The 15741-nt window shown below is 36.2% G+C and overlaps 1 protein-coding gene across 4 annotated transcripts in view; it reads left to right on the top strand.

The window, feature by feature from the left end:
• Positions 1–15741, top strand: part of TENM4 (teneurin transmembrane protein 4) — a 1547018-nt gene that overhangs the window by 58305 nt on the left and 1472972 nt on the right. The window lies entirely within an intron of this gene.

Here is a 15741-nt window from a genome sequence, read left to right as displayed (position 1 = left end):
GTAACTTTTGTGAGGAGAAATCTTCTCTTTCATCTTTCCAGCTGGGCCTGAGTGCAGCAGCTGAGAGAGACCAGACAGTACTTTGCTGTGCAGTCACACTCTGATGGCAAAATTCTATTCTTAGCCCTGCTTTTTACACGTTTGTGGCAAGGAGCAAAAGAATGGAAACATCTGAAGATGCCATATGAAGGAAAAAGCAGTAATTCCATTGACATTTCTGACTTCACATGAATACTCTTGGACTATGTACTTTAATAGTTCTGCTTGATTTTGGTGTAAAAAAGAGAGTTTTCAGTGTTTCTGAGTGTTTTTGTTTAAATGAAGTTGTATCAAGCCATTCCTCTGCTTATAGTTTACAAAAAACATATCACAGTGGATAGAGTTATTAGGCTGGGGAAAAGAGGAGCAAATTTCTAAGAAAAAATAATGAATTAATGAGCAAATGAAATAGATATCCTATACAAGCATGAGCACTAGGGTCCCTTGGCAGAAGGGAGCACTGTTGTGCATCCAAAGAAGCTCTTACTGTCTGCTTAGACAATCATGTGCATGTTGAAGTGTTCCAAAGTACTCATTGACTGGATAGCTGCTTCAGAAGAGTCTATTTGGTCAACAATTCGTGTTCCTGTAGATTTGCATAATAAGACAGAAAAGCTTCCCAGGGAAACACTAGAATCTCTTAGGTCAACCACCATTATATTATGCCACAAGAGATTTATTTTACTTTAGTATTTTCTGAATTCCTTTCTGAAAGTGTGTGGATGGCTTTATTCAGTAATTTATTCTGATTTTTTTCCTAAACTAGTTTATGAAAGAAAGGAGATAAAATAGTAAAGCACCACATAACATGAAATTCCTTCCCTTTTCCATTATAACTGAAGCTGTACCTTTGTCAGGACATGTGTTGAACTGAGGACTCAACTTCATACACAAGCCCTGGTTGCATCCCAATACCACTGACATCTGTCCATGAAGAAGACTCAGTCTCTAATGGTCTTGAGTTCACACTGTATTGTTAAAATAATCCAGCTGAAATTTAATCATTAGTTATGTATAAAGATAGTCTCATTAAATAAGCTGAGAAAGGGAAAATTAGAAATTTGTGAGGCTTGACCAAATGACTAAATCCTGAAAAAGTTTATTGGATTCCAATTTGAACAAGAATTGAAATGCTATTTAGGCTCTCCAGAGGCTACTAAATTACGCCTAGTGTATTCAACATTATTTTTTCCTCTGAAAATCTTAAATAGAGAAGACTCACCTAGAAGCATCTCCCACATATGCTATGCCAGAGCTGCATTTCTGAAATGCACGGGAAAATTGGGTAGGAAAAAATCAGGGCCTGGAAGTGCTCCTTGCCAACAAAACCTAAGTTCTGAACATGCCAGAAGGATCTAGCAGAAATCATCAAGGAACACACAAATAAAACTTATAAAAGCAAAAGTCTTACCAAAGTAGTGGAGAAATTAGACCAGTCTCCAAACAATATTGGCCTTTGAAAATTATCAGTCAGCTGTAGCATCTTCAAAATTTGGACATGCCTATTTGTAAATCTAGGAAGCAAGACTTCGTTGTAACAGTCACTCGATTTGTCTTTATTTGGCCACATGATTAACAAGGCAAATATGTTTAGATGTATCCTTTATATGCTTTCTGGTGACATATCCAGTGGTAGGTGTCTATTTGGGCATATATTATGTTGTTAATGGAGTCACCAAAAGCAAATGCCATGATTATGGAATCATCTATTATCATCTATATGAATTAAATAAATGGTGTTTAAAATCAAGAAATGAGGTGGTGAACTCATTTGGAAATGATCTGGCATGTCTTACAGGACATCTAGGAGTTAAGGATGTTAAAGTGAGAAAGAGTTGCAATAATGGTTAAGTGATGGACAAAAGAGTTGCACACTGGTGCCAGGTGGAATGGAAAAAAGAAAAATTCACTTTTTTCATTAATGATGTATAATATTGTGCAGGACAACATTGTTAACTACCTCACACTACAAAAAGAAAGCCTTGAGATCATGGACTAGAGACAACAATTCAATGTTGTCTGGGACTACAGTACATGTAATTTATTTTTTTTTAATCTTTCATCCCTGTGATCCTAGATCATCCAGAGTTCTGTGAGTTAAGCCTTTTTTACAAACTGTTGACTCTACTGGAAATCCAAGAATCATCCCAAATTGCCTTAGGCAATTTCAACCTGAGGTTAAAACAGCCAGTTCACAGACAGTCAGGTAAGAAACAAATAAAGCCTCTGTTCTGTAAGGGCATTACCCCAGAGACGCAGCCTCAGCGCTGCTTGGACTTCAGCTTTTCTGAATGTGTGTACTAGGTTTAGGAATGAGTAGTAGATTTACATGCTAAAATGACCCCAAATTCACTTCTTAAGAAAAAGATGCAAAATACCCCATGGGAGTTGCAAAATGAATGAGGCAGCAATTCTTTGTGTTGCTGAGAGAAAAACACAACCCTGATCAAATCCTGAGGTAGCAAAGATATCTTGAATTTTATCAAATCACCTAAAGACTGATACCCAGTTATAAAGGTAAATGAAACCCTCTTGCATTTTCCCAGTTAGGAGTATAAGGAAGAGAAGAGAGGCTATGACAAAGGAGAGCTACCTAGATGGTGATGGGTCTAGAGGAGATGCCTCGTGAGGAGTGGCTCAAGTTGCTTAGTTTGTTTGGCCTGGAGAAGAGGAGACAGAGGGGAAACCTCATTGTTGTGTACATCTTAACCTCACAAGGGTAGGCGCTGATCTCTTCTCTGTGGTGACCAGCGACAGGAACTGAAGGAATGGCCTGAAGTTGAGTCAGAGGGGTTTTAGGATGGATATTCACCCAGAGGGTGGTGGGGCTCTGGAACAGGCTTCCCAGGGAAGTGCTCACAGCACCAGCTGACAGAGTTCAAGAAGCATTTGGACAATGCTGTGGGGCACATGGTGGGACTCTTGGGTGTCCTTTGCAGGGTCAGGAGTTGGACTCAATGAACCTTATGGGTCCCTTCCAACTCAGGATATTCTGTTATTCTATGATTACATGTTTGTTGCACTTTCATGTCTCTAGTTCTGCTCCTCTACAAGGTTAACAATAGGAAAGTGGCAGGGAAGACAAATATACAGGACACATGAGATTTGAAAAGAAAATACTGCAATGGAAGGAAAGCAGAGCTGACTTTTATTTGATGCAGCTGCTGAGTTATTCAAGGACATGGCCCTCTGGCTGCCCTGTCATTAGATACCTTTAAAAGATCCCCAGTGTGAATGACAGAGTGGGTCAAGAATGACCCAGCTCAATTCCCATTTTATTGTTTTTCATTGTAATCTGATTATCTGGTGCTACCATGTGTCAAAGTGACATTGTTTGACAACTGCATCAAATTCACAGAAGCACAGGAGTGTGTTAGGAAAAATATGGGCTTCATTCAGCCTTTAAAACCTGCATTGGGGATTGCATGCACTTTTTTTGGTTTCTAATCTCTTCCCTTACAGTACAAACAGCTAATATCTTGAATAACTCTAATTAAATGCCACACTGTGGAAGGTATGACTTGTCAAGTAACAGGAGGACTGGTACAGGGTGACTGGAATCAGGAGTACAAGGGACTGAAAAACATCTAGCCTTAATTTTTTATGTTTAACAGCTTTACTGCAAATGAATGTGGAATCCACCAGAAGAGTGGGACTATGGATTGTTTATCGATTAAAGACAGTTTAGAATAAAGTGATTATGTCCTAGCAAGACTATTCAATTCTGGCCATAGTTTTATGATTACACAATAGTTTATAAAGTGTTTTTACACATCAGGAGTTCATTTAAGGTTTCTTCTGATTATCAGATCCCTATTTTCCTTCAATGCAGTACAGAGAACTCACAGAACAGAGAGTTTAAGTTAAAGGTGCTATTTTAACAGAACAGTTGGAAGCTGCTGCAGGCACAAGCCCAGAAATCCAATACAGAACATAAATTATTTACCTACAACTGCATAATCAGGGTCATGCTGGAAGAGGCACCCAACAAACAGCAAGGTGCTATGAGAGGTGCTGTCAACAGTTCTGTTAATAGCCTGACTCTCAATTTTTGCCCCAGCATGTGTGTTGGCTGTTGTACTGCTGGAGATGATGTCTTTCAGATGAGACAGAAAATTAGCTTCTGACTACATGTGGTCACTAATGATCCCATGCCAGCCTCTGTAAGAGCAGGAGATAACCCACGTGTCCTTTGGTTCAGATAATTGCATTTTGCTGATCTAAATTTCACCTGTGGTTTTAACCAGATATGAAATTCTTAACTTGATGCTCTAACCTATTATGTAGGTTTGCTGTTTATGGATAAAGTACTGCCATTTCAGGGAGACATGAGTCTTTATATTTGGGATAAAAGTTCTTAACAGGAGGACTATTCCACTGTTATTGCTATAGGGACACATTCACTGACATTTTGAAAAACAGCGTGGAAAGGTGATTGTGCCACCAGCACAAAATGAAGAGAGGAAAATTCCAGTAAATTATAATTTACTTATTTTCCAACAAGCTTTTAAAATAAATATATAATTAATTAAAAACACTCTAAAAGAGGAGAAATGGAAGAGGTATGCATTTGAGGAGAAAAGAGCTTAACCATTCTCCTAAACCTCCAGATTTTATTCTAACTTATATTTCTAACTTCAATCCTGTGAACCTTGGGCAGAAAATGTGGTAACACCATGGGAAAAAAAAAAAGTGAATAAAATAATGAATCAGATATTTGCCTAGGCTGCAATCACATGAAGGAATCCTAAATCCTTCTTGGTGCAGCCCTAAAAGTGACCAGAAAGACAGAATAATGAAAATTTTATGAAACTTTCATAAGGATGTAGGATCAATACAGTGGCATTTGCTTGAAATTCATGCTGAGAGATGAGTTTTCTTTCCCCCGTTCCTGGAAATGTTCCAGGCTAAGTTGGATGGGACTTGGTCTAGAGGAAGATGTCCCAGCCCATGGCATGGGGACTGTAACTAAATAAACTTTGGGGTCCCCTCCAACCTGAAGCATTCTGTGGTTCTTTGATTCTATGACTTGTGCTCATGTGTGCAGCTCCTTTACTGTCTCTTATACTGGTGTTTTTAATTTGGAAAATCAGATAGTAAGAAGTCTTCCAAAAAAACCCCCAAAACCTGTAAACTACATGAGATACACAAAAAAATCTAGATGCCAAAGTACTGCCAAGGGAGACCAAAAGACACCAGCAGTAAATTAGACTGAACAATAGTTTGTAATGTGACAGTTCAGAAAACATGACTGAAAGCTGTGTACACAGAAGTGTCATGTCCTTGATCAGGTTTCTCTGGGTAGTACTTTGCATCTGAAATACTGTGTATAGACTGTTCCTGTCAATAACCAGTGAGGGAATCAAACAACAACAAAAAAACCTCAGTCAAGCTGGCAGCTGTTCATGGAAGGCGCTGGAAAGGATTCATGATTAAGTGGCTGAAATGACTGAATAATGAGGAGTAATTAGAAGGCTAATTTACGACTAAACATTTAATTTTGATGATGGAGGTCAATGGGAGTTTAATCATTAACTGTGAAGGAAGATTTATCAGTCCTCAGTAGAAAATTATTTACCATTATTTTTGTCATCATCTTACCAGAAATTATTCTGACATTTATGAAGTATATGCAAAAAAACCCAAAAAACCAACCAAAACACAAACTCTTTTATATGAGGGCTGTAGTTGGAAGAAAAGAGACAAGAACTTTGTTCAAAAGGAAATCTTCCCAATGGTATTTCCTGAAAAAAACTGATGCAAATCCAGGTGGTCAAAATGTGGATAAACTGTAGCAGTCAAGAAGAAGAAACCAAGGTGAAACCTCCAGTGACCAGATGTAAACAGGATTGAACTTCCTCTATTATTATTTTATATAACTTTATGTGATCACTATTAAAGTGGATTGTCCCATGAAGACAACACAGTATTATTATCAGCTCTATGTTCTTTAAGGCAGCTGGAGTAATTTGAGAATAATCATCACTCTCTTTTATTAGTGTGAAAACGTCACTTTCAGATTTCATAATTGATGGTAATTTCACCAAAGTGATTTTTCTCAAAACAAGACTTTTTCATTCCTACCAAAAAAAAAAAAAAAAGTTTTTGCTTATTTCTACTAGCATAAGGCACATCCTGCCTGACTTTAGATTTTTATCATACAGCTGCTCCATTAGAATCAGTAACCTTGGGCATCTTTATAATCAATGAAGAGTAGAAAAATACAGAGTATGATTCATATTATGCTGTGTGTTTTTTTCCCTAAAATTAGAAGAATAAAATGCTGGACTTTTTTAGTCTTCCATACTGATTCTCAATAACCATATCACATATATATGAGATTAAGTGACTCCCACCCTTATTCAAACACCAAAATATCAGCTGACATGACTAAAGCCATGGCTTTTTCTTCCTTGAAGAAAGAGAGAAGATTCTAAAAGAATTAGGAAAATTTTCTGAGCAACCTTAAATGGACTTGCTTTGGGCATGCATTTGAAGTAGATGACCACTAGGAATTAGGCCACCTCACGTGGTTACATGAAATAAATTACACTAACTGTAAGCAAAAGTCCTGAGAACAGACCAAGCATGGTGATACATCACTACTTTCATAATTTGCCAAAAAAATGCAGAGGACATATTTGAATGTTTGTTTTATCATTACTTCCTCTAGTTTCATCAAAGTAAATATGAGAGGGAACTGTTAATCTGTTTTAGGCACATGTTGTCTATTTCCTCTGAGAGATAAAGTTCAGCCTTCTTTGTTTTCATGCAAAATTTCATACTCTCTTTATCGCCTACTGAATATATTTTCTCATTTAAAAATGCTTAAAATCCTTATTCTTCACATATTCCAAGCTGAGAACCATTTAGGAGACATTTTTAAACCACATTCTTTGTTTGGTAAACAGCTAAGCCTATTATTTAGTTGGTTTGTTGACAAAATTAGAAAAGGATAATTAGTCATGCAGAGAAGAATAGGCTTCAAATTTCACCAAGAGCTAGAGGTGCATTTCAAAGAAATAAATCCAAGTCCTATTTGAAACATTGTTTAACAACTATACCATAACAGATCCTGAACTGTCTCTAGTGGTTCTTAGAGTTTGTCTATTTAAATGGACAATAAATCATACATTAATGAAAAGCAGGCATGTAGTTCTGGGAAAAAAAAGTAAACAAATTAAATGAGTGTTCTCTGTTTTCTAAAGAAGGGAAAACACCTGGGCAACATTTTGATGTTATTAATTTTGTCTTCACAATTACTTATTTCACCTTATTTCTAGCACATATTTTACCACTTAAATTTGGGTTTACACAATAGAAACTGTCTTCAATCTCTCTTAAAGTGATACATATGGCTTTCAGACAGAGATCAGTGCACCATTGCGCTAAGTATCATCCACAATAAAAAGACCATCATAATCTCCAAGATTAAAGGCTAGGAAATTTCCTTTTTGATATCCATAAAGATTTTCTGAGGGAATGTTTTTTGCATGACAAAAGACTACAAGACTATTACAGACGAAGTAGCTATAGTCTTGTGAGTTTTATAACCTATGTGTTTAGCAAACAAACCTCACATCTGCACCTGTTGATTATTACTTTCATTATTATGGAGAAAAGTAGGTCTTTCCTTTGGCTAAGCACTTATGCTTATTCTATTTTTCAAGATGTGTGTAAGCTAATGGTATGATAATCAGGGTACTGATTTCAAAAAGACACTTTGGTAATCCTTTTAATTAAAAAAAAAGGCTCATATTAATTAAGAGGAAGCACGTTATTATTTATCATCAGAGTTAGAAGGCATACTTACTGCAGTCCCTCCTCTAATTCAAATTATTAAGAAATCTGTGATATTATAAGCCCAACATCAAAGTTGTGATGATGGATGCTAGTCATTTTTAAAGTGAACCAAACCATTTTTCTTTTCAGCTGCATGGAATATAACAGTTATGAGGGAATGTAAATGTGTCTTGAAGTCTGATTTAAATCAATGTTAATATCCAAAAGATAATACAGCTCTAAGAATGTATGTCATGAGGGCTTTGGTTTTTTCATGAGAAAAAAAATGATGATTAAGAATCTTTTGAAGTCACTCTTTTGAATATATCAGAAACAGAACTGCTCAAAAGACCTTGAAGTCGCAAGTGAATTGATGAAATCAATAGGAATCTTCCCATTACGTTGGAGAGCGGTGATTTACATTCCAAGGTGAACTGCTGTTCACTTCTACCCATGGATGACAAAGCCAAAATTTTGCTCTTCTCTCATACTCAAACTGGAAGCAGGTAGTGTCTCCGGGGAGATATATATTTACCAATCTGTCTCCTTGGCTATTTAAAAGTCTGGTTTTGGGCATATCCTGTCTAATGTTCACAACAGAGATGTTTGGTTTGTGTTTTCTGGGCATTAACACAGCAGCTGTTTATTCAGCTTTTCTACTTAGAGGCCGCAAACCACCTGGCATCATGGTGTAACTTCCAGATTGAGCCCTGGTAAACCAAAAGCAGAGCCTTTCTCATATCCACCATCCAGTGACCTAGAGACTGGTAATTCATCTGACACGCTAGACAAACAGCTCTCAGTTCCACCTGAGGTATTTGTGTAAGCCTGTAAGCCAGGTAAATGCTTTAATCAATATCATGATATTTGAATTACTCATTCCTCCCAAATTAAAACATTGCCTGAGATTGGCAGTAAATACTTACATCTATAAAGAGAGAAAATGTGGCAGTGTACCAAATTCTATGTCCTTTTAATTGGAGCATATAGGAAAGCAGAGCTAGAGGTTAGTTCAGGTTCAACAAATACTTAATATAACACTAAAAATATCCAGTTATTTCCTGGATTGCTCTGTTTTTTCAGTCTTTTATGGAAGTCTTTTATTTACTTCTTCCAAAACAAAACAGAAGAATAGTTAGAAGGTGGCTAGGCCAGGAAGTATTTTAAAGTCATCCAGCTAATAGACACGTATTAGACATGCAACCTAGATGACCTGGTGGCTACCAGTTTAAGAGATTTGGCTACCTTCCTATCTTCCAGATATGATCCATAAAGAAAGACTGGTTTATGTTCCTATCTCCAAGGGAAACCTGATTCTTGTGAACCCAGAGATGACAGAAAACAGAAGACATTGTTAACCCCCATTCTGAATTGATTTTCGATTGGCTCATCCTCTCTCAGTTTGAGTCATACTTATTCAGCTTGCCAGTGGCCTCCAGAATGCAGAAGACATTAATTTCTGGAGGCTTGGCATTGGTTTAGTTCTTTGCTGAGTTTGGACATTCATTACACCAGTCAAATAGAAGACACTTCTGCATTCTGCCTTGGAGAACTTAGTCCAATGTATAATCATGACAAAGGTGCTCTTTGTATGTCTATGACCAAAAATCTGTAGAATGAAAGCTTTCTGTAGTTTTGGGAATGAGAACTACAAGAGGACATGCCAATATTTTGAGTGTAACATAAATTAGTAATTCAAATAAAATAAAATGAAATAAAATAAAATAAAACCAAAAAAAACCCCACCAAAACCAAAACAAAACAACAAAAAAGCAGTGGTGCAAACAGGAAAGTAGCTCAGAGGAGAAAGACTTGTAACAAGGGGCATATGAACATTTTTGGCCATTAATGACCTCCATTAAATCTACAGGAGGGGACCTGCTGATACTGAGGACTTAGAATAATTTAGTTTCAATAGCAAAACGGAGAACAGTTCTCAAACAGCTACAAAAATGTTAATGTACATGGCATATTGTGAGACCCTTTAAGAGCATCCTCAATAAAAGGATGGAGGATGAAATGAAGGTTTATCCTTCAGTGCTGTGAGTGTTCTGTTTATTTAAGTGAACTCCTATGGATAGAACTATTTATGTGGTCATAAGTTAAAAATAAAGGAGTGATTGATAGCATCAGAGCTTATCTATGGAAGTGAAATGAGCTGAGTGGGCCACTTGTGGGGCTTGGCAGGGCTGACTGTAGTGCAGTACTTCCCTGCTGAGTTCCTCTCAGGTTTCTACATTGCTTGCTTTCACTGTAAGAAATGACCATCAGCTGTGGACATAAACTGTCAAATTCCTAAATAATCTTCTCTCTGTTTTAATTAAGAGTTTTGATATATTTATATTTATATTTATATTTATATTTATATTTATATATTTCAGAATTTTATTAATTAATTCTTCAATCAAAATCCATACCTTGTTTTGCCTTTGACAAAGAGTCATTTGTTTGATTGTTGGTATTGTTGGTTGTTGGGAGCTTGCTACTTTTTCTTTTCTTTTTTTTTTTTTTTTTCTTTTTTTTTTTCTGGAAGGGAATTTATTATTTATGAACTTGGTCAGTTCTGTTTTCTTCTCTATGATGAAAGAAACATGACAGCATCTTTTGAACAAAAACATGCAGTTTTGTTGCTGCTGCTGCTGCAGTGTGGAACTGTTGGTGGTCTTTGTAGAGTCAGAAGTTGCTCATGTAGGAGAATGGTAAGATTAAAATACAGTGGGAATATGTGAAAAGTATTGCTACTTCTGCAATGTTTTTATTGCTGAAATAATTTAAAAGCTTTTGGTTTTAAGCATGTAACAGAAATCCTCAATGAATAGTTTTATAGTACCCATCAAAAGTAATTTAGTTAGTGTCCATATTTAAGAGATATAAATACCCTATATTATCAGATGCTTGCTTCTTCCAGACTACTTTCAGTATTGAAGAATCAAAATGAAATATAATTTCATGAACCTCAAAATACTGAAGAGGTGTGAATAAAAAGATTCATTTTAGGCTTATAAATTTTTCTGTCAGCTCAAAATCTTGTCCATACAGAACAAATTAATTGAAATCCATTTGGGACTATATAATCTACTTATGTCTTCTGGAGTAGATGTAAATTCTTCAGGTACTCTCACACATTTCAAGAGTTGTGTCAAATTTTCAACAAAGAACTAGTGTTTCAGTAGTTAAATTTTATATGTCTTTGTACTGGAAGTCTCTGCAATCTATTCCTTCTCAGTAGGTTGTTGTCTGAAGAGAAGTATCACTGACCTTAAGAACACTCTGAATTTGTTCCCAAATCTCATTGTATCTGGTGAAATATAATGTGCCTAAAGCCATGGGTTTGTCATTTGTCCTTTATACAGTTATTTTTCAACATGCAGTACGATAGAGACCAGTGAAATGAAACTTGAATTCAGTATTTTAATTAAGCTCAAACATAAGATCTATACTAAATTGAAATAATAGTAGTCAGACAAGCTATTTCAGCATGAAAAAGTAAAATTTTGTGTTATTATGTCTTCAGAAATCCCTTTGTTTCAACCACATTCAAGGACAGAAACAGTGAAGACCATATAGGCTTCATAGTTTGAGATCAGGGTCCACTGGCTCTCTTGGAAACATGTTCCATTCAAAGTATCTGTTTTCACATTCTTACACTGTTTTGAAAGTCTTACGCTCACACAATATAGCTACAAATAAACTTTGCTATATTAAGAACCTTTCAGCTATGGAAAGATGTTTAGGAAATGTGAAGACTTTTCACATGATGAACTAGTTCTTCTGCAGTGAGTCAGGAGGATAAGCCATCCAACCTCTTCCTGACTGAGTTGATGGTAACACTACAAGCTCTGAAAGAAAAATAAAAAATGTTGGTCAGAATTGTCTGTGACATACACAGTTAATTGATAGGCTTTATATTCATACTTTGCACTAGCACCTCCTCTGGGGTTGGATCCACTTTTTTCTCTGCACTAAAATCTTTTCAGTGTCTACTGTTGCTATTGAGCATCATTAATTCTCCTTAACAGATAAAAAAATCTGTATTAATGAATACAATCATAGTTAATATTACAGACAAAGGGACATAGTGGGTGGATAGTTTACAATTAATTTACTTTCACATATTGACTAAAGCCTTTTGACTAAACAATTAATATTAAAATATCAAGAGGGAAACAAGAAGAAGAGGAGAAGAAATAACATATTAAAGTCTCATGAAAAAGCAAATATAACAATTACAATGCTAATTATCCATTTGATCACTGCAATTCTCAACAGGCTGATTTGCTTTGAGTGAAGTAGAAATAGATGAATTCTCAAACTGCGTTTTATTTGCTTTGCTTCTCATAAGTGTTGTCATTTGATCATAAGTAATGAAGTAAGTGTGTATATGTACAATATGTACTTTTATCAGCTCAGAAAAACACCAGGTTCCCCAAATTGAAGCCGCACAACTCTTAATATTTCTTGTGCAACCAACTTATACTCAAGTAAGTGTGTCCAATCACCTTAGTTAGTTACCCAATATCTGTTAACCTGTTATTAAATCTAATCATACCACATTAGTCATTGTCTAAGTGTAAAGTAGTTATGTTTGGTCCAGTCTGTGGTGGAAAAAGTTTATGGACAGTCATGGTGCATCTCATCTGGAAAGATTTCACAGGCACAGTGAAAGGATATGTCAGGATTTGATAACTCTTTTTAACTTGGATATCTGAGTGCTCTTCTCATGTCCCACTGGGTATTCGCGTAATGAGATCATAATTTCTTCCCTGTCTTTTGCCCCATCCTGGTATGGCTTGGTTTATAGGTACATCTGCTCTGTAGATGATTTGGGGTGATCAGACAAGCCTGTTAGCAAAATCTGCTTCATTCATCCAGATCTTTAAAGACATAGTGAATGAAGGCAAGAAAAATATAAGGAGACATTGCTATCTAAAGAGCTGTTTCTGTTCCTACATGAAGCAAATTTTCCATGGATTACTGATAAAATTTTTCAAGTAAAGTTTGTTATTTCAAGAAGAGCTTTACTTTTCCAGGCATCCATTCTGATATTCTGCATCTATGTTGATAGTGTACCCACAGCTGCATCTTCTTGTGCTTGGAATAGTTCTCTGAACAGAAGTCATACAGCAAACAAGCTAGACTTGATGAAAAAAAAAGAGAAATATATCATTTGATAAACCAAGAAGATTGATATGTTTGGTCATTTTTTATTAAATTCTCCAAACTCTAATCTTTATCTGCAAAAAGCACTTCACTGGCCATGCAGTAAAAATAGTCAGTTTGCAGTACAAAAATTTCTAGGGTATTGAAAAGAGAAAACATAGAGGCAGCCAACATTATCCAAATGTTATACACATTACTGAGTGGACCATAGCAGAGTAAGTGTGAAGCAAATTTTCTCTCATGTTAATAAAAAATGAAGTCTTGCATAGACCCTTTGCTGTTGTGTGTTACATATGGAAACTAGCCAAATTCCTAAGGGCTAAGGAAGTCAGAGCTGAGAGAGTGTAAGTTTTTAGAAGAGAGTGACACCATGACAGACACTGTAAAAGTTACCTGTATGTTATCTGATGACAAATTGCTAAAGATTAAGATAATATCCTGCAGTGTTTGTGATGGGGGAGCTGGTTTCAGGGTTATGAGTAGCAGAAGTTGACTTTCTGATTTCACTCCATGCTAACGGTCCTGATCTCATCTATAAGAAAGTGAAAATAAATGATTGCCATTATGCACTCAGGCAAAAGATTTCAAGGTTTGCCATGGAAGGATGCCTCACTGCTAAGTACCCTCAGCACTCTTTGCTCTGGAGTGTTGGGCATGGCCAAATATGAATGCTGCAGTTCTGTTTGGATAACCACAGCCCAAATAATGAATCTTATACACATGTAAGAAGCAAATAAACCAACATCCTCTGTCTCCAGTGTGAAAACAAACATCCTCAAATCTTCCTACCTCTATTCAGCTGGAAAAGCCCTGATTTGACTTGCAATACACAAATCACAGAGATACATCTAATATGGCATGAACCTAAGATACTGAATTGCAAACGAGCAGGGTTTGCCAATGATTAAATTATCATTCAAGTGAACTTTGTAAAGTAAAGAAGCATGAACAGATTGTCTTTGGAAAGTTCCATTTGGATGGGCAAGTTAAATTAGCCTTTTCGAGTTTGTACAGGCTTTATTTTTTGTGAGTTTGCTGTTGTGTCATCATTTGTACCTGTACAGTTCCATTTTATTTGATCTATTTTTTAAGTAGTTTATGAAAAGAATTGAAATAATTCCAGCAAATGTTTCCAAACAACAAGGAACTGTCCCACAAAATAAGAACAGATTATTGTTCTGAAATCCAAATTGCAGGGCACAGCTAGTATAAGAAAAGACTGATTATTTCTATAAAATACAATATTAGTTTCTAAGATTTTACATGATGCTATTGACTCCCTAAGGTAAAAAAAGTGCTGAAAATATATAATTTGCAATTATATGAAAAGAGGTTATGTATGTGTATAAATGGAAAGCAATAAGTCTAATTGGTAATTTCTCTAGATCAATACACAGTGTCAACATGCAGTTTTAAATATTTGTCAAGAAATTAGGATGACATCAAGAGTAAAATCAGTGTCTTAGTGCTCAATACAGTTCTGGGGAAAACTTCATTCTTCAAGAGAGTCACTCTTTTTTCTAAACTCTCCTGACCTATTTTTACATGTGGTTAACCCTCAACAGCAGGTACCCGCCAAGCCACTCTATCACTCTGCCTTCTCAGCCAGGGCAGAGAAAATTAGATGGAAAAAACTTGTAGGTTAAGATGAGACTGTTTACTAATGCAAAAGTGAAAGGTTACACACACACACAAGCAAAGAGAAGAAAAAATGTATTCTCTACTTCCCATCAGCCAATGATGTCTGGCTACTTTCCCAGAAGGAGTGTTTTAGCTTGTCTAGTGGTTGCTCTTGAAGGCAAATATTGTAAATAAAGCATGCCTCTCCTTCCTCCTCTTTTCCTAGCTTTTACATCTGAGCTGATGCCCTTTGGTATGTAACATCCCTTGGATCAGTGTTGGTCAGCTGACCTGGTTGTGTCCCCTCCCAGAATCTTGCCCATCTCCACCCCGCTGATGTTGGAGGAGAATGTTGAGAGACAGCCCTGATGCTGTTCCAGCTCTGCTCAGCAGCAGCCAAAACCCTGATATGTTATCAACACCTTTCCAGCTACCAGCGCAGAGCACAGCACTGTGAAGGCTGCTGTGAAGAAAATGAATTCCACTTCAGCTATTCCTAATACATTAGGGATAAAGTCTTAGGCTTTAAGAATTATCATGGTTTCCATCTTTAAAATCACCACAAATCTAAACATGAAGGGATAAAATAATCAATTAAAAATATTTAATCTCAAAAATTGGTTAATATATTTTTAACAGCTGCATAAAATAGAACTGCACATATTTCAGGTAAAGATAATCAAAGAAACTTTTTTAGATTTTGAAAACCTTGAATTCAAAAACAGCTCTTGGAACAAGCTTGAAAGGTGAGACTTTAAACAAAATGGTGGTCTCTTTAATGGGTGAAGGAATGAAAAGAAACTGAAGAAGACTAGGCGAGAAGCCCATTTGCCAATGAAGTCTAATTATATCTTCTTTTAAAAGTTGCTTCTTTCTTGGAGTCACTCCTTGTTATACTTGAACAGAGCTGCAATCACATCTTACCTGTATGTTCAGAAACTCAAAATGTGTTTAAATATTTTGTTTTCTAAAGTAGGAAAGGTAGAGAGTCTGTATTGCCCAACTGATGTTAATAGCTACAAGTACATTCTGAAAACATTTCTTAGCAGAAATTGTAGTGTGGAAAGGGGGATACATGGGGCACATGTATGTTTAACAGCTTTTCAGAGGCTTATCTGCTCTGTAATGTGTAAACAAAAC

This window comes from Motacilla alba, chromosome 1 (assembly GCF_015832195.1).
Source record: "Motacilla alba alba isolate MOTALB_02 chromosome 1, Motacilla_alba_V1.0_pri, whole genome shotgun sequence".
In the NCBI taxonomy this organism is placed as follows: Eukaryota; Metazoa; Chordata; class Aves; order Passeriformes; family Motacillidae; genus Motacilla; species Motacilla alba.
The sequence above is the reverse complement of the archived record's forward strand: the minus strand, read 5'-3'. Positions and strand labels throughout refer to the sequence as shown.